General features: G+C 38.8%; 1 long non-coding RNA gene across 2 annotated transcripts in view; it reads right to left on the bottom strand.

The window, feature by feature from the left end:
* Window positions 1–27,740, bottom strand: part of LOC123372137 — a 118,670-nt gene that overhangs the window by 33,625 nt on the left and 57,305 nt on the right. For both annotated transcript variants that reach the window (XR_006580123.1, XR_006580124.1), the window contains exon 3: window positions 5,015–5,107. This is a non-coding gene — a long non-coding RNA (uncharacterized LOC123372137). The remainder of the gene's footprint in view (window positions 1–5,014; window positions 5,108–27,740) is intronic.

Below are 27,740 nucleotides of genomic sequence, written 5' to 3'. Positions count from 1 at the left end.
CAGATGGGCAGCACCTGGGTGCTACCTAACTCACTGGCCAGCACAACTGTGCTAGAGATGAGAAGCAATTAAGCCTTTCTCCCCCCTGAACAAGGGAGAAGCAGGGCCTAAATTATATCCCTGAGTCACAATTTCAACCGTGATCTATTCCTGGGGCAGTTCAACACCATAATACCCCTTACTCAGGACTCATGGGGACTCTGCAACTTAACCATGAGATTTTAACAAATGGAAAAAAAAGGGATTAACAGTCAAATACATGTAATCAAATTGGCAAGTACTAAATATTATAATATTCATTGAATAAATGTTAATACTATGGCCAAACATCCACATTTAAACATTGAAATAGGCTATACAGGTCTTTGAGACAGCAGGGGTGTAACAGAACAAAAGGGTGTATGTGTGTGTGTGTGTATAATGTTACCACCTAAAAGCTTCTCTTCTGCAGAAAATAGGTTGAACAATAGCTTGTCAGGCAGCAAAGAGCGTGTGTACACACACACACAAATGTGCACACTTCATTTTCAATTAATGTAGTCTATATTTCTGACTAGCAACCTGATCTTGCATATTTCCAAACATTAATAGCCTGCCGTCCTGTCCCAAAAACCCAGCTAAAAATATAAATGCTGCAGCCAGAGAAATAAAAAATAGACACATTATTACACCACAGCATTTCCCCCTCCCCTACGGTCTCAGTGGTATCATTTGAAGCCTGCTTTTTAAAACAGAAGTTGAACAAATGAATCCTTCTGTCCTCACTCTCAGTTGTCAGCAGTGCTTCAGTGTGAGATGAAATAAATTGCCAGGCTCTTTCATCTTCTATAATCAGCTCTGCACAGCTGAGTACACCCACAGTGCAGTGAGCTGCTTCTGCCAGCACTAATTCTATGTGGAATGGGAAGTCTTTGTTAGTGCCTTGTTTCTAATGTTCTACACAGGGGTGGGTTTTATTATTTTTATTTCTCCCTTTTTTTCCCTCGCACACTCTTTTCCACCCGATAAGATATTGCACAATCCATTTTCTGCAGGAGAGAAGCTTTTAGGTGGAAACATTATTTTCAAAATGTGCTTGATGTAGGGTATTTCTTTTCCAACGAGCACTGCAATCACTGACGGTATCAGTGCTTTAGCAACATAATACTTATAAATTGAAGTTTGTTTGGCAATGCATTGAACCAATTCCGCAGCAGGTCAAAATGTTTCATTTTTAAAGGATTGAAAGCTACAAATTCATAGCTATTGTATCAATGCAGGGCATCACAGAGATTTACTTATTGCAATATTGGTTTTGTCTTTCCAGCACATGTTCTATGTTGGAGTCTATTAGAGAACAGTGCAGAGGATAACAGGAAAAGAAAGAGCTGAATTTCAAAAGACGCACAGGCAGCTTAGAACCCCCAGGGGCAAAACTCTTTTCCAAATTAATCCTTTGGGAAATGAGAGGCAATCAACTAAAATTCTGGCATGTTTTAAAAGGGGATCTGAAGACAAGCTTTTTCAATGGACTGAATGGCTCAGTGATTGGTAATGGGCTGTGGAGCTTTTAATTTCTAGGTCACCAGTTCAGCTCTAGTGCAGGTCAGTAGCATGAAACATGTTGTAGGTATCAGTAGATATCACCAGAAAATACTACCACAAGCGATATCCTTGTTGGCAGCCTCAGCAGAGACACTAAGGATTGATTTGCCACAGAAATTGAACTGTGGTATTCTCTCATCCCTATCTGTCAACCCACGGATTAGAATGGAGGGTGAGGGTGGAACTTGCATTGCTACTTCCTGTTCTGTAGCCGTTGGATGGACAGAAGATTTCAGTCCAAAATGCTGTCATGCCACCACTTCTCATAGGCATTAAATACAATTTTAAACAATTAAAAATATTCTTCAGTTCACTTCAGCACTCAATTATTAGAAACTCCTAGCAAGGGGAAAGAAAGGCTGGAAGATCAGCTGTCTTCAGACTGACACAGAGCAAAACCATTTTATTGCAACACTAGAAAAGTACCACTTTTCCACACATTAACTGATACTGGCATTTTAAACCTAATATTTGGCTACTGTCTGGTTTCTCATTGGCTGGTGTTTGATATTTGAAAGAGTGCATTAATTAAGCAATCTGACTTAGCAGGAGGTGCAGTTTTATCATGAAATAATCAAAATCCCAAGCAATTATGAAGCACAAGCAAAACACCTCTCTACCCCTGAGAGTTTGATTACTCCAAGACAACTGAAGCCAAAAGAGTTGCTTTATTAAAGCTCTTATAATTAAGAGGTGTTATTCTTGAGAAAATGAATGTTGTAGATGAGTAAAGGGAAAGTGAGCATTAGTAGCACCAGATAGCAGGGCAAGCTTTATATGTTATTCTACTATTTAATAATATATTAATAGGTAATACAATTTTCCCCTGTGACAAGCAGTTTTCAGATCTTGAAGTTATAGCTGAAAGAGCTATTAATCTTTATTAAATTACCATGCATTCACTATTGACTTCTAAATTGTCCGGTTGATCTTTATGCAGAAGAAAAAATGATATATTTTCACAGGTGTATATTAACTGCACTAGGCTGGATCCAACCCTCTGGGTCCAGTGGGATAGAACTGGCAATCCTTGTGCTCTCAAAGGCTGCTGTGCCTGCTGGGGGCAGTTCTCCCTTCCCTAGAAGAAGAGGACGATAGCTTTAATCTCTTCTTGGGACTCAGCCCCACCAGCAGAGGCTTCCTGGGTGATGCACTGAATCAATTAATCTCCTAGGTGTCTTTGCTCTGTCCTGCCTTCTCTCTGGTTGCCCCACTCACTGAGGGCTGTGCTGGCCAGCTCTGAATCCACCCATGAAGCTGTTACACAGTCACTCCAGGAAGATTTTCCATTGGTAGAATCATGAGCCTGTGTTCCATAAGTTGAATGTGGTCCACTGTGTATAAATATTATTGGTGGTGCAGTAGCAATACTTGTATTAAGGCTGCCTAACACTTCTGTTATTATATGAGTATATACACTATGGGCCTTATTCTTCACTGCCTTGGCACCTTGGGCAATCATTTGCAGATAAGAATGACAGCACCTTTTACCCATTTTGCATAGCTATAAATGACTACACAACGTGCAAGGCAGTGGAGAATTGGTCCCCCCAGGTATGTATGTTACTATAGAAATGAGTCTGAGCCAAAGGCAATATTCAGACACTGCAAACACTGTGTGCATCTAAACCTAGATCCAAGTCTGAATTTTGCAAATAGGAACCTCCCTCTTTATAATGGACCAAATGAAATTCCCAGATGTGATCTCCCTTGAATTTTGGGGTGTTTGAAATCTGGATGCAAAGGTGGTGACATGAACCCATTTCTGATGAAATAAACAAAAGTGAGAAAATTCAAAGTTAGGGCTGATCGTCCATTGTTACCTCAAGCCACTGAGAGAAGCATGGGTTGAGGGAGGGAAGATTGTACAGTTTTCTCACACATTTCCTATAATTCATTTAGATTTCCTCTAGAGCTGTCTATCATAGGTATGAATAACCAGTAAAACAACACTAAAAATAAACCATAACTTAGCATTCCTCAGAAAATAAATATTTTGAGATAAAGATTCACCTGGAAACTCGAATGAGACCTCCTAATTTTCCAGGCATCCATTTACCTTACCCGGGTCTGTTGAAGTCAAAGTCAGGGAATATTCAAACACAAAGGAAAGGGCAAATCCTAAACAAAACAGGGCTGAGATTTCCAAAGCCACATAAAGGCTCTGGCTGCCCATTTCCTACTAAAGTTAATGAGAATGGAGCATCCAAACCTTTGAAAATCTGACCATTAATGTACTGGTTATGACAACTGCCCTTCTCTCATAGGTTCTATAGACCATTAACCCAAGTACCCTTGGACAGCTGTTTCCATCATTTCCTTTGTTTCTGCTGCTAGGCCCACCTACTATTACAGGGAATCAGTGCAACAAAATAACATCTCCTGAGGAACAGCAGGATCTCCTTAATTGTGGAGATGAAGGAAGCAGGGCTTTGGAGCGGTGCCCCGGCTCCGCTCCAGCTCCAGGCAAAAACCTGCAGCTCCACTGCTCTGGAGCTGCTCCATGCTCCAGCTCTGGGCTCCGCTCCAAAGCCCTGGAAGGAACAATTGATACTACTAAACAAGACCAGAATAACTTCTCCTTTCACCTCCATCATTGTTAAAAGAATAACACATAGTGCAGAGATAATAAGACTCTAAAACATTGCATTATGTTACTCATGAAAGACTAGGGCCTTAAAATATCACTTCTCCCCTATCTAATTTCAACTAAAACAATATCCTGCTCAGTTAGGGAAAAGGGCAAGGGGACCTAATAATGACTTAGAATTGAGAACAGGAGAGTGAAATCTATGTTTCTGTCTCAAAGCAGTGATTTAATTTATTTATTTTAAATATATTAGTGCTAGTGGATTACTTTCCCTCTGTCTGCAACATCTGTGGATGATGATAACACTTGTTTCCCCAAAAATCTAGATGCTGCAGACTAGCTACTGAAACAAATATAAAAATCAGTCCCATGTGCATAAAATAGACAACATACAGGCATGCGTGTAGTACTTATATGATTGTTACTGCTGAAATATTTAAGGAATCTGCCGCATGCGAGCTGGTTTACGTATGTGTAGGCTTGAGCACAGATCTACTTGAGAAGTCTACAACAAATTTAAGCAGCAGCATTATTATTTTTCTCATTTTGTGGGCCAGATCCCCAGCTGGTGTAAATTGGAGCTGCACCAATCTATACTAGCTGAGGACCTTGCTTACTGTCTTCTTGTATGTCCTTTCCTATTTTCAATTTTCTTTTTACAACCCTATTTTTTCATTCATTTTTATAGCTCCTTCTCTGACTCCAATTAAGCTCTCTCAGGACTCCCAAGTTGGGTGTGTGCCAGGTAGGTTTTCCCAGGCATTGGTACATCTAATTTCTATAGACTGTTTTTTACACAAAGCTCTAAGAAGAAATATGTCATCCAAATTTAGCACTTACCAGTGTGGTTTACCAACCAGAGAGGTGGATACAGTTTGTACAAGCATATGATCCAACTGCAATATACAGTAGCTTCAGTTTGGGTACGAGTATCTTTAATGAGAAAAATGAACAAAAAGGTGAACACTGTTAGATCTCTGCACAATAAACATCAGTAAACCTAGTATTTGCTTTTCAATCCTCTCTTGCTGTGTTGGTGTTTCTTGAAAGACATGTTTTATTTTATGAGCCAATAGACTGAATGATAGAAGCTTGTTTGTTACCTGTGTAACAACTGCTAGATACTATTCTGTACCGTGTACTTATTGACATTGGTTCTATTGAAGTCAAAGGAAGTTCAGTCATTAACTTCAATGGGAGAAAGACTGGGACCACTGACAAAAAAATTTTCTTCACTAATGCTTTAACATTATTATCCAGTGAGAGAGAGAGAGAACACCTTGGTATGTTGCACATTAAATTTACATTACACCCAGTAGTTAAGGAGAAAAATTAAATATGTTGCTATTTTAGGATCATAACCTCCAAAGCACTGATACTTTTCTATACTACAGTGATGTATATAATTGTAGAAACAATGGTGACTTTTTGAATTACTGTACCTTTAAGATCTGAAACACTTTGTGATGCAGAGTTCAAAAAGTGTGTCAGAATTCAGTTGGTGCTGGAGTGGAGTCAGAGCCTGAGGAATGGGCTGCATGGCAGCCTGTCACCAGGTTTCTCACACTGCAGTTCTCTGGTTTTTGTGCGTTGTTCTCTCTGGGGTTTTATCACCACGGCATCTAGGGTGCTTGTTATATTCTTGCCTTTTTTATGCATGTAAAAATCACTATTCAAGCAATCATTAAGTACCATAACATATTAACCATATTGATAATATTCTGAACTGGCAAAGACACTTTCATTGGCTAAGTTTTGTTGTTGTTATTTTTTATTAAAGGTAGCCCCAAATAGAAAAATACAAATGTTGGACCTGAACTTTCTGAAGGTTTCCAGATGTGAAGTTTTGGTGCCACTCATTATAGAAATAGGGACCAGGTGTGATATTTGGATCCAGATTTAGATCTATATCCAAACTTTCTCTATTTGAGGCTTGATCCAACTTCCACTGAATTGAATGGAAGATTTCATTGGAGCTGGATCAGGCACTTGGCAGGGGTAGGGACAGGGATATTTAGAGTCAGTATTTCAGACCATCTCTAATTTCAGTAACCACGATTTAACCTTTGATTAGAAAAACATTTCACTAAGACGTGCTAGTAAACTAAAATGCCTTCCCAGTATGAACCCTATCTTTCCAGATAGTTCATTGAAATATTTTCTCTAACAGTACCAATGAATTGTTGTTATGAAATTCAGTTAATGTACATACACTCTTGAGTCAGAAAAGCCAAAATGTGTGTGGTTGTAATAAATGATATTAAGCAAATTGTCTGCTTTGTTTTGAGCCTAAATGTTCATTGAAAAACAATAGACCTCATATGGCCTAAGTAAGAAAAAGCACGAGTTCATACACTCAAAGCCAGGCCATGTTCACTTGAATTTAAGAAGATTACAGCTTCATACAGCTTTCAACGAAGTGCAAAAGTAATGACAGTTCTTTTCTTTGTTTGTCCTTCAGTGAAAAGTGCAGTCTAAAGAGTCAGTGCTTTGTGAATGCACCAGTATTGAAGCAATCTGTTAGGTCTTATGACTCAATGGTAATTTCCTTAACACCATAAAATAGAGTTTTTCAAGAAAAATAAAATCATACTATGAAAACAAACTATCCACAAGTGCTGTTCCTCAAAAGCTAACAAGTTCCAATAACTGTTAATTCTGTCTAGTTTCTTGGTGGAATGTTTATATTACAAACATGTTCCAAGTTACGTTTGTTATCCATCTGAAAGGTGGCACAATATCAACACTCCAGCATTCCAGGCCAAATGTGTGTGTGAAAGAATGTAAGAGAGAGAGAGGGCATTAAAAAATAAACAGATTTGAGTTGTTTGTACAATTCAAAGAACACCTCCTCACACAGAGATGTGGGTTTTTCCCCCTTGTTTTGGTAAGAAAAACTGACATGAGATTGTGTCTATTTGGGTCCTGCCAGATGGAAAGGTTTACTCATTAGAGGCAGCTGTTTTAGCAAATTACCTCACTATGGTATAATGACAGAGTTATAACAGACTATTGAAGAAAATCCTTTAGTTTCCCAGTGAGATCATGATAACTAAAAACAATTTCAATGAGATTTTTGATTTACTTTGGAAGTGATTCAGTTGGACACAGAAATGATGTATTTCTTTTGTTCACATTTTCTTTTATATATACACATATAAACATTTGGTTTTACTTTGAACTAACGTGTTCATTATTTTCTCATGGGTGATATATTTTAAAATAACTAAATGTAACTGAAATTCCACTGGGAGAGGAAGCTAACCTATATACAAAACCCCATGCTGAAAACTTATTTTAGGAACACAGAAATGTATGCATCCTTTTGCCTTTTATGCACCTATCCTTTGCTTTAGATGATTTATAATACTATTGGGGAGAGCATGTAGAAACACCTATAGTTAAAGTTGCACAAGTGTTTCTAGTCTGAGGGAACATTTTCAGTTGTTTGTAACCTTTTTTCAATCTTTTGCCTTTTGAGCTGAATTTTAAATCTTGGTTTGGGGAGTATGGGAGAAGAAGCTTCTCAAAGCTTGAACCAATAAAAAAAGAGCAAACAAAAAAAGGCTCCATTTTCCCATTTAAACATCAGTGTGTCTTTTTCTAAAGCAACTTTACCATGTTGAAAGTTAAGTACACTAGACCCTCATTTGGCAGGAGCAAGGCCCTAGGTCACAGATGTGCCTTTTGGAAGTCTAGTGAAAATTGGTTGTACATGGCTCAGATAGAAGCTACTCTTCCTGTGGTTTCCCCAACTGCAGCTGCCCACACAGCAAGTAGAGTTGTTACGTTCATACTGGCAATTCTTTAATGTGCTTTTAATATTGGAGTTTTAATGGAATTAAAGTGCATACTGCATATATCCACAAAATGAATACTGAATTGCATATACAAGAGCCCTTCACAATAATAGGCCTAAATCCCCCACCTCTGACCACATTTCACAATCCCACACACCAACCAAAGGAGCATAAGATGAGCTTTGCAGCATGCCAACTCTCGGTCACTAAAGAGGTGTAGTTAGCAGAGCTCATGCTCCCATGGAGATGGTGAGAAACCTAAATCTTTGGTCTTGTGGTTAGTTCTTAAGTCAAGCAGGTTCACTCTTCTCTCCTTTGGTTGGTACAGCAGAGGATTAATCTTTAGTGGTCCTCCCTTCTCATTGCCTGAGATACATAATATGGCTCCACTAAGGACATATGTAGACTTTGGGCCTGTCATAGGTGAGGATGACCCCCCAGTCTCTTAAAGGGCCAGTTCACCCTGTGACAGAGCCACATGAGACCTACAAAAGTTATTTTTTTGGGTGTCTTGTGATCAGGTTGGAAAATCCGTCCCCCGTCGTAGGTTGTTATAGGATGCACTAAGCAGTAAACCAGTGAATATCAGTTCTATGAATTTGATTGCAATTAGACTTGACACATTATGACTCTGGCCACAGGAAAGGGGTAGACTTAGGCATTATTTGGAAACTTCTGAAAGAGATGTACCATCTGAGTTTAGTTAGCAAGCGCTATGATAACCTAGTTCATTGGGCTTGGAGAGTCTTTGTGGCCCAATAGGCCTGGCAGCAATGTGATCTAGACAGAGTTCTTCTGCATTTTTATGACCACCACTGTGCATTCAACAGACATCTTTACTAAGTTGTTCACTAGATCTATCTCCTCAGAGGTTATGGCTAATTCAAAACCCATCAGTGTGAGCAAGTAGTTTAAAATGCTCCTTCTGGTGTACATTACCTTGTATTTGTCACTGCCGAATTTCAAGAGCCACTGTGTTGCCTAGTTTTGTTAAATCTTTATGGAGTTCTTTACAATCCTCCTTACTCATGAACAATCTTAATACTTGTGCCATCTGTAATTTTTCCCACTGTGCTATTTTGCTATCTCTTTCAGTATATTAATAATTCATAAATTTACTAAACAGCATGAGTTCTAATATGATCCCTGGACATCTTAATAGTCACCTTTCTTCTAGCAGAGAATGAGCTATTTATTCCTAATTTTTGCTTCTTATTTCACAAACCATATTTAATATTTATCAAGAATTTACTGTCAGATCCTATATGTACAATATAGAATATGTTTCATAAACTATAAGTATGTGGCATTATATAAAATAGATTTGTAACCAATGGCTATATCTAGATAGCTGACTTTCAACTTTGTATTAAACTTAAAGCCCTTTACATAATTTCTATAGTATACATCCTGAAGTCCTGATTTAGGGTCCTAGAAACCACTCTGCATTTGTCCATAGAAGGAAGCCTAAGTCTGCATAAAGGGCGAGTTCTGCTTCTGGTGCATGTTCCGCCCTTCCTAATCCAGGGAAAACCCTTCTGGATTATCCCATCCCAGGCTCACTGCAGAAACCAGCTAAATTTAATGCTCTTTGGGCTCTATTAACTTGCACTTCCTCCTTTTCCACCATTTAGGAGGGTTCTATGGGCAGCTGCAGTTGTGAAAGACACTAGAAATACAGATTCTGCATGAGTCATACTTTTCAAGGACCCCAGTATGAAGAGGCATGTGTGGATCTCACTGGATCCACAGGTTAAGGATGAAGAATGCTTAATGCTCAGGAGAAGGAGTGGAACGAGGAGAACAACACATTCCACCCCATTAGAAGAATTCATAGGAAACTCTAGGAGCTGAAACCCACCTCTCTTATAAAGCTCCCATTGGCACTCAAAAGCAAACTTCCCCAGCTCAATAGTCTACACCACCATTTCCAGTCATCCAAAAGAAAAGCAAAATGTATTAGAAAAATTAAACTGGAAAAAGGCAAGGGCTAAAATATTAGATAAAAAATAAACATGAAAGGTTGGAAAAATGATAACTGGAAAAAAGCAAGGGTTAAAACACCAATCAAGGGACAACAGTCTAGGATTAAATACAACTCCTTCTTGATATTGAGTCACATAACAAAAAGGTGTATCATATTAATTAAAATAAAAAGCCCTTTCCCTATTTAAATTGTCTTAAATGAAGAATATACAGTAATTTAGGCAGCTCTTGTATATATCTGGATGATGCCTAGCATGCTTGTGGATATTCAATAAATAATCATAAATAATATTCACACAGAAACAACTATGCAACCTTAATAATTTTCTGTTAACAAAGGCAAGCACTCAAAAGGTGGGAAATACAAGAACTAAGATTGTTCAAACAACCTTAGTTTTTCCCCCTTGTGTGTATACTTTAGGATACAGACTTTAATTACATAATCATATACTATTTTTTCCACAGGACCCCTACCTCATTCAGTGCACAAGCTGGATATGTTCTGAGGATGAATGAGGGCTGTGTAGTGATGGACCCCTACTACATGTGTTGTAGAAGTGGGAAAATGTGTAGTGAATGAGGCAGTGGACTGCAAGAAGAGAAACCCTGGTGTTTGATGGTTAAGGCAGTTAAATGCTACCCTAGAGAATTGGATTCTGTCCCTGCCTCTGCCACAGAGTTCTTATATGATGCTAGGCAAGTCACTTAAGCCAAATTTGTGACAGGCAGTTACTATTTGTATGTTCCTCATTTTCTGACTTGAGATTCTGGAGCCTGATTTACACAAGTGTGGGCCATTCACAGCTGCGGGGAGCCCAGAGCCCTTTAAATCCCAGCTGGAGCTGCAGTGGGGATTTAAAGGGCTCGGAGCGCCACGGCAGCCGGAGCCTCAGGCCCTTTAATTTGCCTGTGAGCCCCGGGGGCTCCCAGCCACCTCTGCAGCTGGGAGCCCCGGGTTGATTTAAAGGCCCTGGGGCTCCCAGCCACAGCCTGTGCCCCAAGGCCTTTAAATCTTGAGAGGCCCTGCCTCTTCTGGTTGAGGCCACGCCTTTTCCAGATGAGGCCATGCCCCCTCAGGACTCTGGCAGTACCGGTAAATCCTGTAAATTACTTTCACCCCTGCTCAGATTGGACACCCAAAATTAGTAGATCCTTTTGCAAAGACAACCTTAATTCTGGCATTCCCTAACTTTTGAGTGTGTGACTTTGAAACTTTAATGTTCTTTTAACATTTTTAAAAATATAATATCCTAGGTTTTTAAAAAACAAAACAAAACAGAAATCCCATCAAGTGGTATCATATTGACACACACCAGAGGTCAGATCTCTGTCACTTGGACCCCAACACAGACCTCTATCACTTGAGCTAATGGAATAACAGAGAGCTGTATGGAGAAGGAACCCTTTGCCAGTAGATTTCACAGATATTTGGTGACAACAGATAAATGATGAGACTTGGGAATTTTGGGTTCCACTCAAGCTCTGGAGGGGAGTGTGCTCTAATGGGCATAGACTCTTCTGCCCATTCTCCCGAGGTGTGATCCTTTCTATCCCATTCTGTCCAACTTTATCTTTTTTTGGTCCCCAGTCCTGTCCTTTCCCTAACCCTGGCTCATCCTCCCACTCCCATTCTCCTTATTTACTCAGTCCCAGTCTCCACTCCTCAGGCTTTTTACCCCAGTACCAATCTCCTTTGCCAGCAAGTCCTAGCCTCACCCGTCTAAATTCCCAATCCAGTCTCCTCCCCTACTCCCTAGTCTTCTTGCCCAGCCACCCAGTTTCCCCACTCCCAGCTCCTCATCCAATTGGACTCTCTCCCCCAAGTTGGCCTCCACTTTCCCAGTCTCAGTCTCCTTCAACTTTGTTTCTTGTGCACATTTACTCCCAGTCCCAATTTCCCTCCCCAAGCTCCCTGTCCAGTCTCAGTGTTTCCCTCATCCCACCTCCAGTATCTTTGCCCAGCCACTCCATTTATGATATGTTAGCAAATGCTACATATTACTACCCTACATATACTTTAAATGAATGAAATATGTATTAGCATGCCATGTACTGTATAACAAAATATGAGACATACTTTTCCCACATGAAATGTAGCAGTTGCAGTATCATTTTGCGGTCTTTGCAAGATAACACAATCATTTTCTTGCCATGATGCTCTTCTTCCTGGCTTCTGGTTAGTGTGACTTAACATGATAGAAGATATAAATTGCATGTCATTTCACATTGGCCAGGGGAAAAACATAGTGCACTACTGTACATGCAGAGATTGCATAAACATGGGCAAACTGACATCTACTTCTTCCATCATTGTATTTCAGTCTATTGATTGGGGAAAATTCTCTCTCTTCTTCCCACCCAAAAGCTCCATCTTGTCCACTTTTAAGATTGAAGACTGGCAGGCCTGCAGCAGAGCTAATCTCCAGGCAGCCCATCAATACAGTTGGCCTGCAGCAGGCTGCCTGATTGGCCATACCACCTGACTGGCTGGAGGGGCCAGCAGGCCCGCTCTTAAGCCAGCAGCAGCAGCAGCTTGCTGGCTGCTCAGTGCTTATTACTCAGTACAGTGCCTGCTTCTGCCTTGCACCCAGCCTTGAACTCCTCCTTGCCTGCTACCCTGCTTGCTCCAGTTCCCAACATCTGGCTTGACTTGTGACTTTGCCTTCTGATTCTGGCTTGACCCTTTGGATCTGGTGTCCAATTCCTGCCCCCTGATTTGACTCTTAGCTCCAGCTTCTGACGACTGACTCCAGCTTGACTCTTCCTGACACCTGCTCTGACCACTAGAACTGATGCCTCCTCCAACCACTAGGCTACACTGCCCTCATCCGGTTGGCTGACAAAGGCAAGATCCATCTATGCTGTTCTTTAACTAATTCATTGATGAATAACCTGCTTGGTACGGACTGCAAATGTGTTAGGTCTATTGTTATAAACATCATAATGGATAGTCCATAAGGAATTGCTGCATGAGAAACATGCATGTTCCAATAGTGAATAGATGAAACAAGTACCAGTCTATTATTTACAATGTGATGGCAGTTTGTGATGTATTTTAATCATTGTCCCAACATAAAGTATGTTCATAGTTTGGTCTCCATGCCTCTCCATTTCCACAGGCACATCTTTCCCCATGATTGGTTTCCTTTGCCCTGTCATTGCAACTAGTTCACCTGGAGCAGCACCCTGCTAATTCTTGTTACTGACCCAGCTGATCAGCACAGTGCAATAGCATAGTGACTTTATTCTCTGTTCTTCCTTTTCCAGAAGAATAGTTAATTGAAGAAAAACCCACTTCCAGCATCACTGCCATGGCCTAAACCACAGAGGTCTCTCCTAGAGAGCCCACTCCCAGAAGCTTGCTGAACCATTGCACCAGCTATCTCATCATGTGAGAGGCCCATGCCAAAAATGAGCCCCAGGCTTCTAGAAGCACAATTCAATGCATTTAAGCAACTAACCACGCAGCCTCTATTTTCTATATTGTGGCTACAGCAACAGTGTGACCATCTCATGGGGCTCATTGTAAATGAAATGCTACTCCTTAACTGAACTGCCATGGTACAATATAATAATGAATCCATAACAATAGCTTTGTACAGTACATTACTATGCTAATCATATATTTTATTGGTAGCAGTATACTTCGTACAGCCAGTATTTCATTTGCCTCCTTTGCCTTGGAGAAACCCTGCCGCTGTGACAATGGATAGCTGTAAAACTAATGGTCTCTCTCAAACTCCCCGTTCTGAGAGAGACAGAGAAAAAGAGAGACTCAAAATCACACAGTCACTTCCAGCCATTTGTGCTAAAATACAAAGGAAACAAGAATCATTCTAAAATGATATGCCGGGCAGCCTCCCATTAATATTTATTTTGGCATTAATATTGATAAGCAAGCAAAGTCTGCTTTGTTGTCTACCCTCAGCATCCTTAAGTTCCCTGTTATTCAAGCTAGTTGCCATTAGTTCGCATCTTCTCTATACCAAAGCTTCAGAAAGCCTTGGCAGGGCTCCAGCTCACTTATGCTTAAATGGACACTCAAGCTTCAACGGACACACAGCTAAATAGAGGCCAATAATTCAATACAGTATGACTGTACTGGGGCTGCTAGTAAATCCATCAAGCAGTAAATATCATTTGAAGCCAATGCAAGCTTTTATCTTTCCAATTTTGTGTATGTCTGTGTGAAGCCTAGGCATTCAGCGAATCATGTAATTTATTCTGCCGTGCAGAGCCTGGGCTGTCTCAGACATCATATTGACTTTTTTTCCATCTGTCAGGGGCAGTCACCGCTTTGCTTTTGTTCGCCGGCATCACATTGCATTTATTTATTTATTTAATTCTGCTCTGCAGTGCGATTGGGCAAGGACACATTTTCTCAGATCAACAAATACTAAGAAAAGCATCTGAGCATCATTACAACAGCATGTTAAACATTTGCCCTAACCATTTTGTTAAATCAGCAAATGCACTTCCAGCAACTGCTTGTAATGGTTCAGAAAGGGCTCCCTACTGCAATGTTTTATTAAGCTGCAAATATGCCCTGTTATTTTCTTTTGCTCTTTAGGTCAGCGGAGATGACAACATAATGTAAATAATACTGAACAGCTGGGCTTATTGACTTGTGGTGACTGTTCAGTGAATATACAGATGCCGTAGATGATACAGAAATAAAAATAGATGCCATTCTCTCTGTATAGAGATCAGAGTAGAGTTCCCTCCCATAGTCCGTGGGCCTGATTCACCTCCACATGCACAAACAGAAGTAGTTGACACCTTGTGGGAACAGCTGTGCTATCCAAGGTATTCTCCCAAGGGACAGCAGGTGGCAGTGCCATTGACCTCATTCCCAGGGGTTTCCCACTGTGGCTACACAGGAGTCCTCTTGGCAGAGGCTCCACAGGAGATGCACTGAATCAGCACACTTCCCAACTGGCCAGGACCTGCCCACATTGTGGGATGATCTAGCTGGTACTAGGCCAACCATTGGAATGGGAGGCTTGTGCCCTTTCTCCTGGCAGATTTACCAGCTGTTCCAGATTTACCAGCCTCAGTTGCAACAGTGGAGTGAGTCAGTCCCCCTCTACATACCAATTTTAATTAACCAATATAAGAGACTTGCAATTTACTTTACAAATGTGATTTTGTTAATTAAAAAAACCCACTAGGCTAAATTTTTTATAAAAATGTGCACACACTTTACATGTCCCTAAATTGTACATATGTAATCCACAAGCTTTATACAGCAGCATTTGACTTTGTTCAGGACAAAGAAAAGAAGAGAAGCAATAGGGAGGAGATATGGATTTTTGTTTGAATACTCTGCATCTGCAGGGTAACTCAGCTAGAAGGATCCAGAAACATCAAAAAATAGTGTGTGGCAGTTACTAGCCATACTCAGCAGCTGTTTTTGAAGCTTTATAGGAAGTTTTCATTGTGGACAATCTACCTGGTAGGTCAAAGCCAGTTATTCTCCAAGGGCCAAGCCAATCCCAACATGTGGAGGGGGAAAAGTTCTGTGGACCAGCAGCCAATTCATGCAGGATTATGAGATGCATGTGCTGTGAGAGCTGGGTTCCAATACCTGTACTACTTTGGATACAGACTACAGATTTCTGTTTCATCAGCAATGGAGGACTAGTCAGCTATTCACCCAAGGGCTGGAATGCTGCTAGCTGTGGAGATCTGAGATTGTTTGCTAAGAGAGTTCTGTAGTGTTTGAAAGAACTGAGATGAGGCCATTCTTCTCAAGCTCCAAAGAGTCCAGGTGACATACTATATATTAAGGTCACACTATGATGACTGAGAAATCAGCTCTGAAAGGAGATTAGAGGGGAACGTGTTTACATGTGAGTGCTAAAGTACAGAAGTATAGCTATTATGCTGAAACCTTGGATTTAAATTTAAAACAGCAAGAAATGGGAAAATCTTATGAGGAACACCAGTTGATTTATTGTCTAACAGCTTTTGTTTAAAAGTTATTAATGGTATTCCACATACTATTTACAAAGTTTTCTGTGTGCATTAAATGTTTGTCTACGAAGAAAATATATGGTACTCTTTGAAGTTCACTGGGATTTAATAATAATTACTTGTCGGGGTTTTACAGGCCCTGAAGTTTAACTGTGCAATGATTTCTCAAAAATCCTGAAGAGACAGAACTCTGACCTGTGCTTCTACAAAGAGTTGAGCTGAGGCACAGGAAGATGGGGAGTGTAATAGACTTACTCATAACCTTATTTCAGCATCCCTGTAGCTCTGAAATACATACTCAGCATCCACATACACAGTCTAGCTGGGATTTTGTACATGCACACACCTTTGTGTCCATTCAACCCTGGTATGCTTCTGCACAGAACACCTATGCTTTTTAAAAGATTGGCTCATAAATTTGCTGAGGTCTGTATTAAATCTGTCTTCTCATCATTCAGTATATTTTTGTATTTGGACTGCAGGTTCACTGTAAACTGTAAGAACGCTGTCTTCCTCTATATTTGCACAGTGCTGAGCACACCGATTGCTGAACATATAATTAATAATAGTTTATAAGTCTGATACTGATCAAACAATCTCACTTAGATTTGAGAAACTGAGTTGGAAAGGATTCTCTCTTGTTATTCCCATTGCATAGCCAGATAAATTAGAATATGGATCTAACACTACCATTTCAGAAAATCAAAACAATGTTGCATTCTGTGAGCCCAATCCTGGTAGGTGTTGAGCATCATCAACTCACACTGAAATGAATAGCAATTGAAGGAACTGAGCATCTTGCTGATCAGGTGCTTAATGTGGAATCTTGAACTGCCAATTGAATATAATTTATACTTTAAAAAAATCATTACATAAGCTTCTAAGACACTTCATTTCCTTCTGGCGCCTCATTCTCTTTCTCTCAAACATCCCCGCCCCCAACACATGTTCAGTTCACCTGTATTAACCTCCAGTTAGAAAGTGCTGCACAACACACATTACTTTTAGTATTCTGCAAAGCAACATGCTGCTTTTCTAAAGAAACAAATTAAAAGACAACTCACTGAGCAATTTTCTAACACCTGAGAGCAATTAATGTAAGCGGAGACAGGAAACATCATCAATTATTTAAAATAAAATGAATATGTAACACTGACCTTCTCCAACACTCATCAGTTTTATATTTACACCTTAACAATCTCAGGGGAAACAAAACCACAAGACAAATTCACACGCAGACTATAAAAGGCAGAAAAATACTCTCAGAAAGAGCATTGTTTGTCTATACAGCTGTTCTTAGCATTTGCAGTCAGTCATTTTGGATGCTTGGGCTCAGGGCATTGATCTTTCAGTTTTGTTACATGGACGCTAGCCCCCTATATTTTGAACTCCTTTCTATTTATTTATTTTTGGTCCTTTCATACTTCCCTTGTCAAGTGAAGCAGGTCAGACTTTTCAGAATGTGAGGAAATGATCAAAGGGCAGTAGACATTTTCTGGGGGTGTCACTCCCTGATTTTAATGAATACAAACTGGTATCCATAACCTGTGCTGGTTTAGGCAATGAGAAGATGTTTGCGTAAGTGCTCTGAAGTAACTGGCTTCCAGAATCCAATGCATTTTTTTAAATTTAGAACTGAGAGTCTTATGGTAAATGTTATAACCCAGATATTCTTGTAACTCGTCACTGACATGGGGAGTGAGGGAGGGAGAGTTCAAGGGAACATGCAGTTTATTACCGAATGCATTTTCTGTACTTGACATACTGTATAAGCCAGGGTTGTTGTTGTTGTTTTTCTCCCCACAGCAATGGCCAAAGATTTTCAGAGCAAAGCTTATTAGACACAAAGTACAAAAAGTCCTTTGTGACTATTCAAGCTAAACAAGCCTTGAACTGCTGGTGTCTATTTTGTCCCTGACTTCTATTACTGATTTCAAGGAAGCTAGAGTGACTCGTGGAGAATGATACAAGCTTCCACTAGGGCATCCACTTCAAAATCATCCTACAAAGATTCAGAGTCTTTGACTAATTGTCTCTGTTGCAGGTCTTTTGTCATTACCATGAAGGCAAGTTAGATGATTGGTTTGCAAAACCAGATTCATTATATTGCTGCTATTTGGGTGCTGCTAAGGAGTTTTTAGACTTTCCATTAGTAACTTTTTAAAAAGGCTATCTGTAAGAAGTGGCCTGGAGCCAAAGCATGGCATGCAGAGTAACCGCCTGGAAGCTATTAAAAAATGAAGAAGCCATGTGTTAATATCTGAGTTTTAAAGTGCAAATAAATAAATTATACTCTATGCTTTTGAGGAGGTTTTGATAGTGCCATAGATCATGGGGTTTTTGTTAATAATAAATTTTGTGTGAAATATTTTCAGTGTGGGCTAATTGCCCTTTGGAGGAGGGGAAGCTCAGAATTAAGTTTTATCTAGAAAAAAGGATTATTAAACACACAGGTGGCAAATTCAAAACTGATTCTTTTTATATAATCTTTCTCTCTTAGGTATTTACATTGCCCCCATTATATTATCTGAGCACACCACAGTCCTTAATGTATTTATTCTCACAACACGCCTGTGAGCAAGAATTCCTATTATTCTAGTTTACAGATGGGGAACTGAGACACAGAGCAGCTAAGGCCACGTTTACAAAGGTATTTAGGCACCTAAAAATTCAGAAAGGTACCGAGTGGATTTACAGAAGTGCCAAACAGGTTAGATAACTACTGCTCATGGAAAGTAAATGGGAGTTAGGCACTAACTCACTTAGGTGCCTAGTAGGATTTTCAGAAGCATCTATCTACATCTTTAGGTGACTATATCTTTGTAAATCTGGCCTTAAGTTACTTGCCAAAGAAGTCCATGGCAAAGTGGGGAATCAAACTCACGTCTCCTGCAACTCCCACACTAGCACCCAAACGCTTCTTCTTTAATGGACAATTAGCCTGAGGAACTCATTGCCACAAAATATCGCTGAGTCCAAGACTTTAGCAGGATTCAGAAGGGGATTATACATTTGTATGGATAGTAAAAAATATGCAGAGTTATAAAATAAATACTACAAAATAAGAGTGTTGGAAGGAATGTAAACTCTAATGCTTCAGGACTTCAGCTAACCACTAACTTCTGATGGGTTAGAAAGAAACTTTGGTTGGGGGAAAATTATCCCATAACTGCCTGGCACAGGGTTTCTTACACCTGCCTTAATCTCATCTGATATTGCCCACTATCAGTGCCATGATACTGGATTAGATGAACCGCTGGTCTGATCAAGTATTGCAATTCCTATGCTCCTATGAAGAAAGGGGTTTTATTATTATTTTTCATTGGTATTTTTTCCATGTTGAGTTACTACAAAAGCATGACATCCAAATTCACTCGAGACTTTAAATGGCTCTATCCTGCCAATGATTCACAAAGTAAAAATTCTCAAACTAGCTCTTGAAGTGAGAGCTTATACATTCAGGAAACATTTAAAGACTACCAAACAACCAATAAATACTTCTATAATCCTTAATTATATTTTTACACAATAGACAAATAGCTTTGTCTGAGTGTTAAATATGATATACTTACTTGTACTACCTAATGGATTTCTGTCCTTTCTCTCTCCCGCTCTCATTTAGTGCAATTTAGTATAATAAAACTATTTTAAAATGTGATCTGAGTAAAATCCACATAAACACAAATATTCATACAAATAAAGATGAAAATTTAGGTCAACCCTATGACTTTCACACACTTGCATCAAGGTATATTTATTTTGGGGACCATAAAAGAGTGAAATTCTCTCTCTCTCTCTCAGACACACACATACCCCTTTACTTGGGGCTGAGGTTGAAACCACCCTACAAGCCACGGTGAGGGTGTGGAACAGGTTCACAGCCACTCTATTGCTGCTACTCTACTCCCTGGGTTGCAACAGTGACAACAAACCCTGTACCGCTTCATTTTATGTGTGTATAGGATCATAGAAATGAAGAGCTGAAAGGGACCTCAAGAAGTCATCAAGTCCAGCCCCCTGTTCTGCATCAGGACCAAGTAAACCTAGATCATCCCTGACAGGTGTGTGTCCAACCTGTTTTTAAAAAACTTCCGGTGATGGTGATTCCACAACCTCCCTTGAAAGCCTTTTCCAGAGCATAACTATCCTTATAGTTAGAAAGTTTTTGCTAATTCTAACCTAAATCTCTCTTGCTGCAGATTAAGCTTCTTGCTTCTTGACCACCATCAGTGAACACAGAAAACAAACAATTGATCAACATCCTTTTTATTACATCCCTTAACATATTTGAAGACTATTACCGGGTCCCCCCTCAATTGTCTTTTTTCAAGACTAAACATGCCCAGCTTTTTTAACCTGTCCTCATAGGTCAGATTTCTAACCCTTTTGTTGCTCTCCTCTGGACTCTCTCTGATTTGTCAACATCTTTCTTAAAGTGTGGCACCCAGAACTGGACACAGCACCCCAACTGAGGCCTCACCAGTGCCAAGTAAAGCAGGACAATTACTTCCCATGTCTTACATATGACACTCCTGTTAATGCACCTGAGAATAATACCTTTTCTCGTCACTGTATCACATTGTTGACTCATATAGTGATCCACTATAACACACACATTCTTTTCAGCAGTACTACCATCTAGCCAGTTATTCCCCATTTTGTACTTATGCATTTGATTTTTCCTTCCTAAGTGAACTACTTTGCATTTATCTTTACTGAATTTCATCTTGTTGAATTCAGACCAATTCTTCAATTTGTCAAAGTCATTTTGAATTTTAAACCTGTCCTCCAAGGTGCTTGCCTACCCCTCCCAGCTTTGTGTCATCCACAAATTTTATAAGCATACTCTCCACTCCATTATCCAAGTAATTAATGAAAATTTTGAATAGTACTGGCTCCAGGACCAACCTCTGCGGGGCACCACTAGGTAGACTCTCCTAGTTTGGCAGCAAACCATTGATGATGGTCTTTCACCTAGTTGTGCATCTACCTTATAGTAATTTCTCCTAGAACACATTTCCCTAGTTTGCATATGAGAATATTATGCAGGACTGTGTCAAATGCCTTACTAAAAATCAAGATATATCACATCTACTGCTTCCCCCTCATCTGCTAGACCAGTAACCCTTTCAAAGAAGGAAATTAGATTGGCTTGGCATTATTTGTTCTTGACAAATCCATGATGGCTATTCCTTTTAACACTGTTATCCTCCAGATGTTTACAAATTGATTGTTTAATAATTTGGTTCACTATCTTTCCAGGTGTTGAACTTAGGTTGACTGGTGTATAATTCCCTGGATCCTCTTTGTTCCCCTTTTTAAAGACAGGTAGTTTGCCCTTCTATAGTTTTCTGGGACCTCACCCATCTCCATGAATTCCTGAAAATAATTGCTAGCGGTTCCAAGATTGCTTTAGCTAGTTCCTCAAGTACCCTGAAATGAATTTCATGAGGCCCTGCTGACTTTAATACATATGGCTTATCTAAATTCTCTTTAACCTGTTCTTTCTGATTTTGGCTTGTATTCATTCTCCCTTGTTGTTAATATTAATTGAGTTGAGTATTTGTTCGCCATTAATCTTTTTAGAGAAGACTGAAGCAAAATAGTCATTGAACACCTCAGCTTTCTAGATGTCATCACTTATTAACTCTCCTTCCTTGCTAATACTTTTCTTCATCTTTCTTTTACTCCTAATGTAATTTAAGAACCTCTTCTTAAATCTTCTATGTCCTTTGCTTGTCTTATGTCTTTTATGTCCCTTGCTACATGAAACGCATTTTGTGCCTTATTTTTATGATTTTGTTTCTATATTTTTGTGCTATTCTTTTATTCTCCTCCATAGCAATTTGTTCATATTTCCTCTTTTTGTAGGATTCCTTTTTGATTTTCAGGTCATTAAAAAGCTCCTGATGGAGCCATATTGGCCTCTCTTCCTATCTTTCCTTCTCATCAGGATAGTTTGCAGTTGTACACTTAATATTGTTACTCTGAGAAACTGCTAGCTCTCCTCAGCTACTCTTTCCCTTAGATTTTCTTCCCATGGAACTTACCTATCAGTTCTCTGAGTTTGTTGAAGTCTGCTTTTTTGAAGTCCATTGTCCCTATTCAGATGCTGTCATTCCTTCCTTTCCTTAGAATCAATAAAACTATCATTTCACAATCACTTTCACCCAAATTGGCTTCCACCTTCAGATTCGCTACCAATTCCTTATTACTTTTCCAACAGATGTCTGAATAGTTAAAGTCCTCCATTACTACTAGATTTTGTGCTTTAGATATTTCTGTTATTTGTTCTAGAAATGCTTCATCCACCTTCTCCTCCTGATTTGGTGGTTAATAGTAGACATCTATCGTGTTGTCACCCCTATTTTCTATACCTTTTATCTTTACCCAGAGACTCTCAAATGGTCTGCTTCCTACACAAAGCCATACTGCTTCTTTTTAGGTTGTGGGGTACCTTTTGGGGGGTTGTACTGGGGTTTCAATTAAATGCTTCGAGCTATATTTGCTACCCTGCTGCTAGGATTTTACTGTGCAAGTATGTACATCTTCCTAAGACTGGCATCTTGGAAAATGCTGGTACTCTCTGGGTGAACTCTATGTATTTTTTATTTGCTTCTTTGACAAAAGTTGTTTCAATATTTGTTGCAGGATATTTTTGATAGTTTTATTTGTAGTAAGCTATTTGACACAAAGAAAAAAAGATAAAGAATGCTTAATAAAAATAGTATTCTAAGATTATTTCAACTCAGTGCAGCTTAAATATAAAGCTGTCACTTAATCCAGTGTGATAAACAGATTTTGATTAACATACAAGGGAATCTAAATTGTGTTTTCCTGACCACATATTTTTCCATGAATGCATCAGAAAAAATATTGAGAATTACAAGGAAAATGGAATTAAAAATTGATTTCAGTTAGAGTATTTCTATTGGCGATAATTGTAGTTGGCTCAGTCCTTTAAATTCTATACTCTTAGGCTTTTATTGATTTGTGGAATGACACATACATTTATAGCACTGTATACATGAATAATAACAAATTTAATAGTATCAATTTAATTCATCTACTGAATAAATATCAGCTGCTTTCTTACCATAGTATAGTAATTCTGTCCCTATGAACCCATCAATCTACATCAATGACAAGTGGACCAATCAGTGCATTACAGCATGGTATCAATAGCTATATAGAACAATAATGCACATAAACCTGTGTAATTCTTATTCTATGTGTATATACATTTAGATCAGGTCTAAATTAAGATGCAACATTACTATGGATGGTAAAATTCCCATGGATGTTAAAGGGTACAGAATAAGGTCCATATACTGTGGAGTAAAGGAAAGGAACGATAGAAGTTACAGCAATAGGCTCATGCAGCTGCTCTGGTTACTTATGTGCCTGTCTTCAGCATTTTATTTATTTAATTTATTTATTTATAGTACTTTTATTATACTTTACAGGCCCCAGGAAAGAAGTGTGTTTTATGGAGACACAGGGTCAAATCATACTTGCCAAATACTTTTTCAGGCAAACATTCAGCTTAACAGGGTTACATTTTTTCAATGACATTTAGTGAAATGTGGTTAAATAGGTGTTACATAGAGCTAGTTGAGAACAAAAGAGGAATTTCTTTATAATTAAAAAACTCCTTTTTTTAAACTTCAGAATGTTGCACACTTTTTGTAATTTCAAAACATATTGACCAGTTCTATGGTTGGCTGAAAAATTAAGGGAAATATTTGGAAAAATTTCATTAAAAATTTTCCATAAAATAATTCAGAAGTTCAAATTTTGACCAGCTCAGGTGTCAAACAGGTGTCAAATTCTTAGGGCAAGTGCTTTATTACCGACCTTGCCAACATTTAACAGGAATAAAGGTGACATTTTTCTTGAATTTTATACAATATGACATTTAATGTGGATTCTAATATTCTGTTCTTCCTCAGTTGTGTCAGACTTTCAGTTATGTAAATAGATGGCCTTATGCATATAGAAATAGCAGAAAATAAATCAATTCTGAAGTTCAGTGCAGATCTTGAGAGGAGAATTTTGCTTTAAACCTTTTCAGATTTGTTGGTAATGGTCTCCTCTCTTAATTGGGATAATAGACTGTTCAGCAGATTGTTCCAGTTAAGAGATTTCTACTCTATTTGGAAACTAAACTATTATTTTGAAACAAAGTTGGTAGCTTGGAAAATGATTACATGCCAAAGCTGCAGAACCAAACTTTATCATGGGTATTAAATTATTTTCTGCAAAAGCCTTTGATATGGGTTAAATGCCTGACTGTCTGGTTACTCAGGTAGTATTTTTTTTTGTTTTGTTTTTTGCTAATAATTTGAAACATGCCCTTTGCCCTGCATCCTTGAAATTAAACAAGGATTGCAATTGTTAGCAAGTTTCATAACTCCGTTCCCTCTCATTCCATGAGCTGTCATTTAATGAGTTACATTTAACTTGTGAAAAGGTCATTTTGTTACTAAGAAGCAAAGTCAATTTGTGTCTTGATCCAAATTCTACCTGACTCATTGTGGAAATAGCTATCACAATAAGCTATGCATAAGAATATGTTTACAATATAGACTTTTAGAAAGTGAGAGTAAACCCTAGGATCACAGGCAGTTCAAACAAATTTTGGACTCCCACCCAAAAGCCACTGCTCCGAGGGGCCCAACAATAAAGGCCAAAAGAGCCATTATAGACTTCCTTTGTCTTACCTGTACCAAATTACTCTACCATGCCATCAGTATGGAGGGAGGTGGGGAGGGGACAATTGGTAATGTGTCCAGCTAGAGTATGGTAGTGTAGATAATATGAACAAGTAAGTCATATCAGATTTACAGAGTCTATAAAATACAGATTGATATAATTATGCATGCAGTAGCATCAGTAGAGTCATTGTGAGTGGTCAGGTAAATAACATCTATTTGACAATGTTCATAATTATGCATACACCAGACATTGATGACCATTACAAACTGTTAAAGAAATGGAAGGTGAATTTTTAAAACTCTCTACTTTGTGGGCAGAATTCTGTAGACAGGTTCGAGTTGTGGCTCTCTAATGTGGATTTATTTTTGTGTTTGTAAGGCTGACAACAATCTCTGCATTTTTTTTGAAGATATGCTTGTATTTTCCTGCCCCCCATTTTCTTCCACAAAGGGAAAAACCTAGGGGTCCTGGAGTTCTAAAAAGCCTCTGGTCTTCTACATCTGTATTAGGAGAGCTCAAAAAAGGAGAATGGTTTCACTAAAGTAGATGGATTTAGCAGCAAAAAACACTACCTCACACAGATGTCTGAAACAGGTGGATCTGGAGTCAATTTGGTGAGTTTAAGTTAATGATGGCCAAAAGTGGAATAAAGTTCAATGAAGTGCACTGATCCAATTCAGATGTGAAGTCAATAGGGAGCTGTCTGGCTACATATGATTTTACACATCTGTCAGCTATATCAGAAATCCAAATGCAAAATATAGCACTCCGCAACATCATGTGGATTTGTGACATTCCCTGCAGGAGTTCATTCTTTAAACCAATTGATGTAATACAATAAGGAATAAATACAGTATTTTTATCTGTGTCCAATATAGACTTTCTCCAACATTGTTCATGTTGTTTTAAAGGAAAAATGTATGTATTTTCATCAGATAAGTAGTTGTTAATTGCAAGAGAAACAGGACATTTCCGAGTGAAGAAACTGAGAAATATGGGATAATTTTTTTTGACATCACTGTTTAAAAGTTTAGATGTATAGGAAATTGGGTATGGTTTTCTGTTAATTCTTGTGCAATATCATGAAATGTATACACAAGAGAATGAAAGTTATTTATACCCGTTTTTCTCAATTTTTCTCATATTTCGATGATGTCTAAAGATAAGCCAAGATTCTTGCCTGCTGGTAAATTGGCATAGAGGCATTAACCTCAGTTTACACCTGTGGAGAATCTGACTCAGATATTGTCCAGAAGATAGCTCCCCTCCCAAACTATATACTTAATCAACATCTTCACTGTGGCAAATATATAGCATTTCATTACATGAAAAAAAGGTATGAGTAGAGTATTAAGGAGACAGGTGGAAAATAAATTTATTTTAACATCAGAGGTGCAGTTGCTACAATGTGTCCTACCATTTTTAACTGAGTTATTTAATTCCTTTCCTTGGATATTGAACATTAAATTTATTACTGCTAAATCTCCTCTACAGACATTCCTCTCATCTCTAATACAGATTAGTTCTCTCCTCTCAGGTGTGTTTGCTACATCTCCAAATTCAGTGTCATCTACAAATCTGATCAAGTTCCAAATTTACACCGAAGAAACACTCAAAAGCAGTTGGGTTGGTTTTGCTTAGTTGTTCAAAATAGCATCTCGAAACTTAAGAGTTCCACCAACAATGATAGAAGCAGCTCCACAGACCAACTGGAAGTGTTGACCAAAAATGTGAGATGGGAGCTTACAGATTTTTGTGGCATGCAGATTAGTCCCACAAATTAGGATTACAGCTTTGTGCAATGTGAAAAATTACCCATAAGTAACCAAAGGAAAACACACATCAAGAAGTTCTGATTACATCACGGTGGCTCAAGAAGGAAGAATGAAATCAGAACTCTTATAAGTGTAGGTATTTTCCCTATCTGTTGCTATGTTTTTTATATTTAATAGTTATTACATTACTTTAATTAGAAAGGCATGTTTTCCCTAAAGTCATATGTAACACACGGAACTTGATGAGCTTCCCTGGGCAGGAAAGCGCACTACATGCTGGCCAAATATGGCAGACTATTTTCCTGTTATGGAGACTTATTACTGTTACCTCTTAAAGGTACACTTATTGCCAGGGCACAGGGCTACCATACAGCATAGCCTGCCCCTGTCAGTCCATCTAAACAAATATCATACATTGGCCCTTCCCTTGGCCCACCTAGGCTGATCTGCAAGAGACCTGCCACACTGGCACTGCATAGAGACTAGTTCCATGGTGCACAGGCACCCCTGTGTGATCATGCAGTCAGTCAGCCAACACCGGGTGCAAGCCCTGGACAGCTATAAATGGTGCAGAGGGCCTTGCCCTGGTGAATTTCATCTGTACTCCTTACTCACCTGAGTAGGGGTTTGCAAGACCAGGTCCACTGATAGATACCAATTCAAAAGTCAATGCAACTAATGCTGTGAGTAAGGGCCAGCCAACACATTTCCTTCAAAAAATCATCCAATATTCTACTGGAGAAAGTCTATGTAAGTAACAACTGCCTGAATGCAGCTCTGTAAAAATGTTTGTGGTCCATGAGGTGAAAAACTCTTTCTAGTTCAATGGAGACTTTAAACCAAGTATTTCTCTCTCTCTTTCCTTTTTTTTTTTTTAAATCATGTAGAAATATAAAAGTAATGGCAATAGGTTTTCATCTTTGCTGATAATATATGGTGTTTCTGACAAGAAGGAAATTCAAACTGACACATTCCTGGCTCAGTTCAACTACTTCGACTGATATTATCTGGTTACCATTTTCCCCTATTTTCTTTTTAAAATATATTATCAGTGGGAGATCTGCACCTCAGAATGAACTATATATTTCCCCTACAAAGGTCAGTATGTTTTATGAAGTTACACATATGCCCAGTACAAATCAATTCTATTTGGCTCACGTGCATCCATAGCATATCCAGTCCAAATTAGATCTCATTCTCTTCAATCAAATGAATAAGAATTACATTCTTTGATGCCCAAGACAAATGTAGAGTTAAAAAACATTTATTGGAAGATTGACAGAGCTATTTGTAGAAGTGATCAAACAAAAA

Source organism: Mauremys mutica, chromosome 6, assembly GCF_020497125.1.
Source record: "Mauremys mutica isolate MM-2020 ecotype Southern chromosome 6, ASM2049712v1, whole genome shotgun sequence".
Taxonomy (NCBI): Eukaryota; Metazoa; Chordata; order Testudines; family Geoemydidae; genus Mauremys; species Mauremys mutica.
The sequence above is the reverse complement of the archived record's forward strand: the minus strand, read 5'-3'. Positions and strand labels throughout refer to the sequence as shown.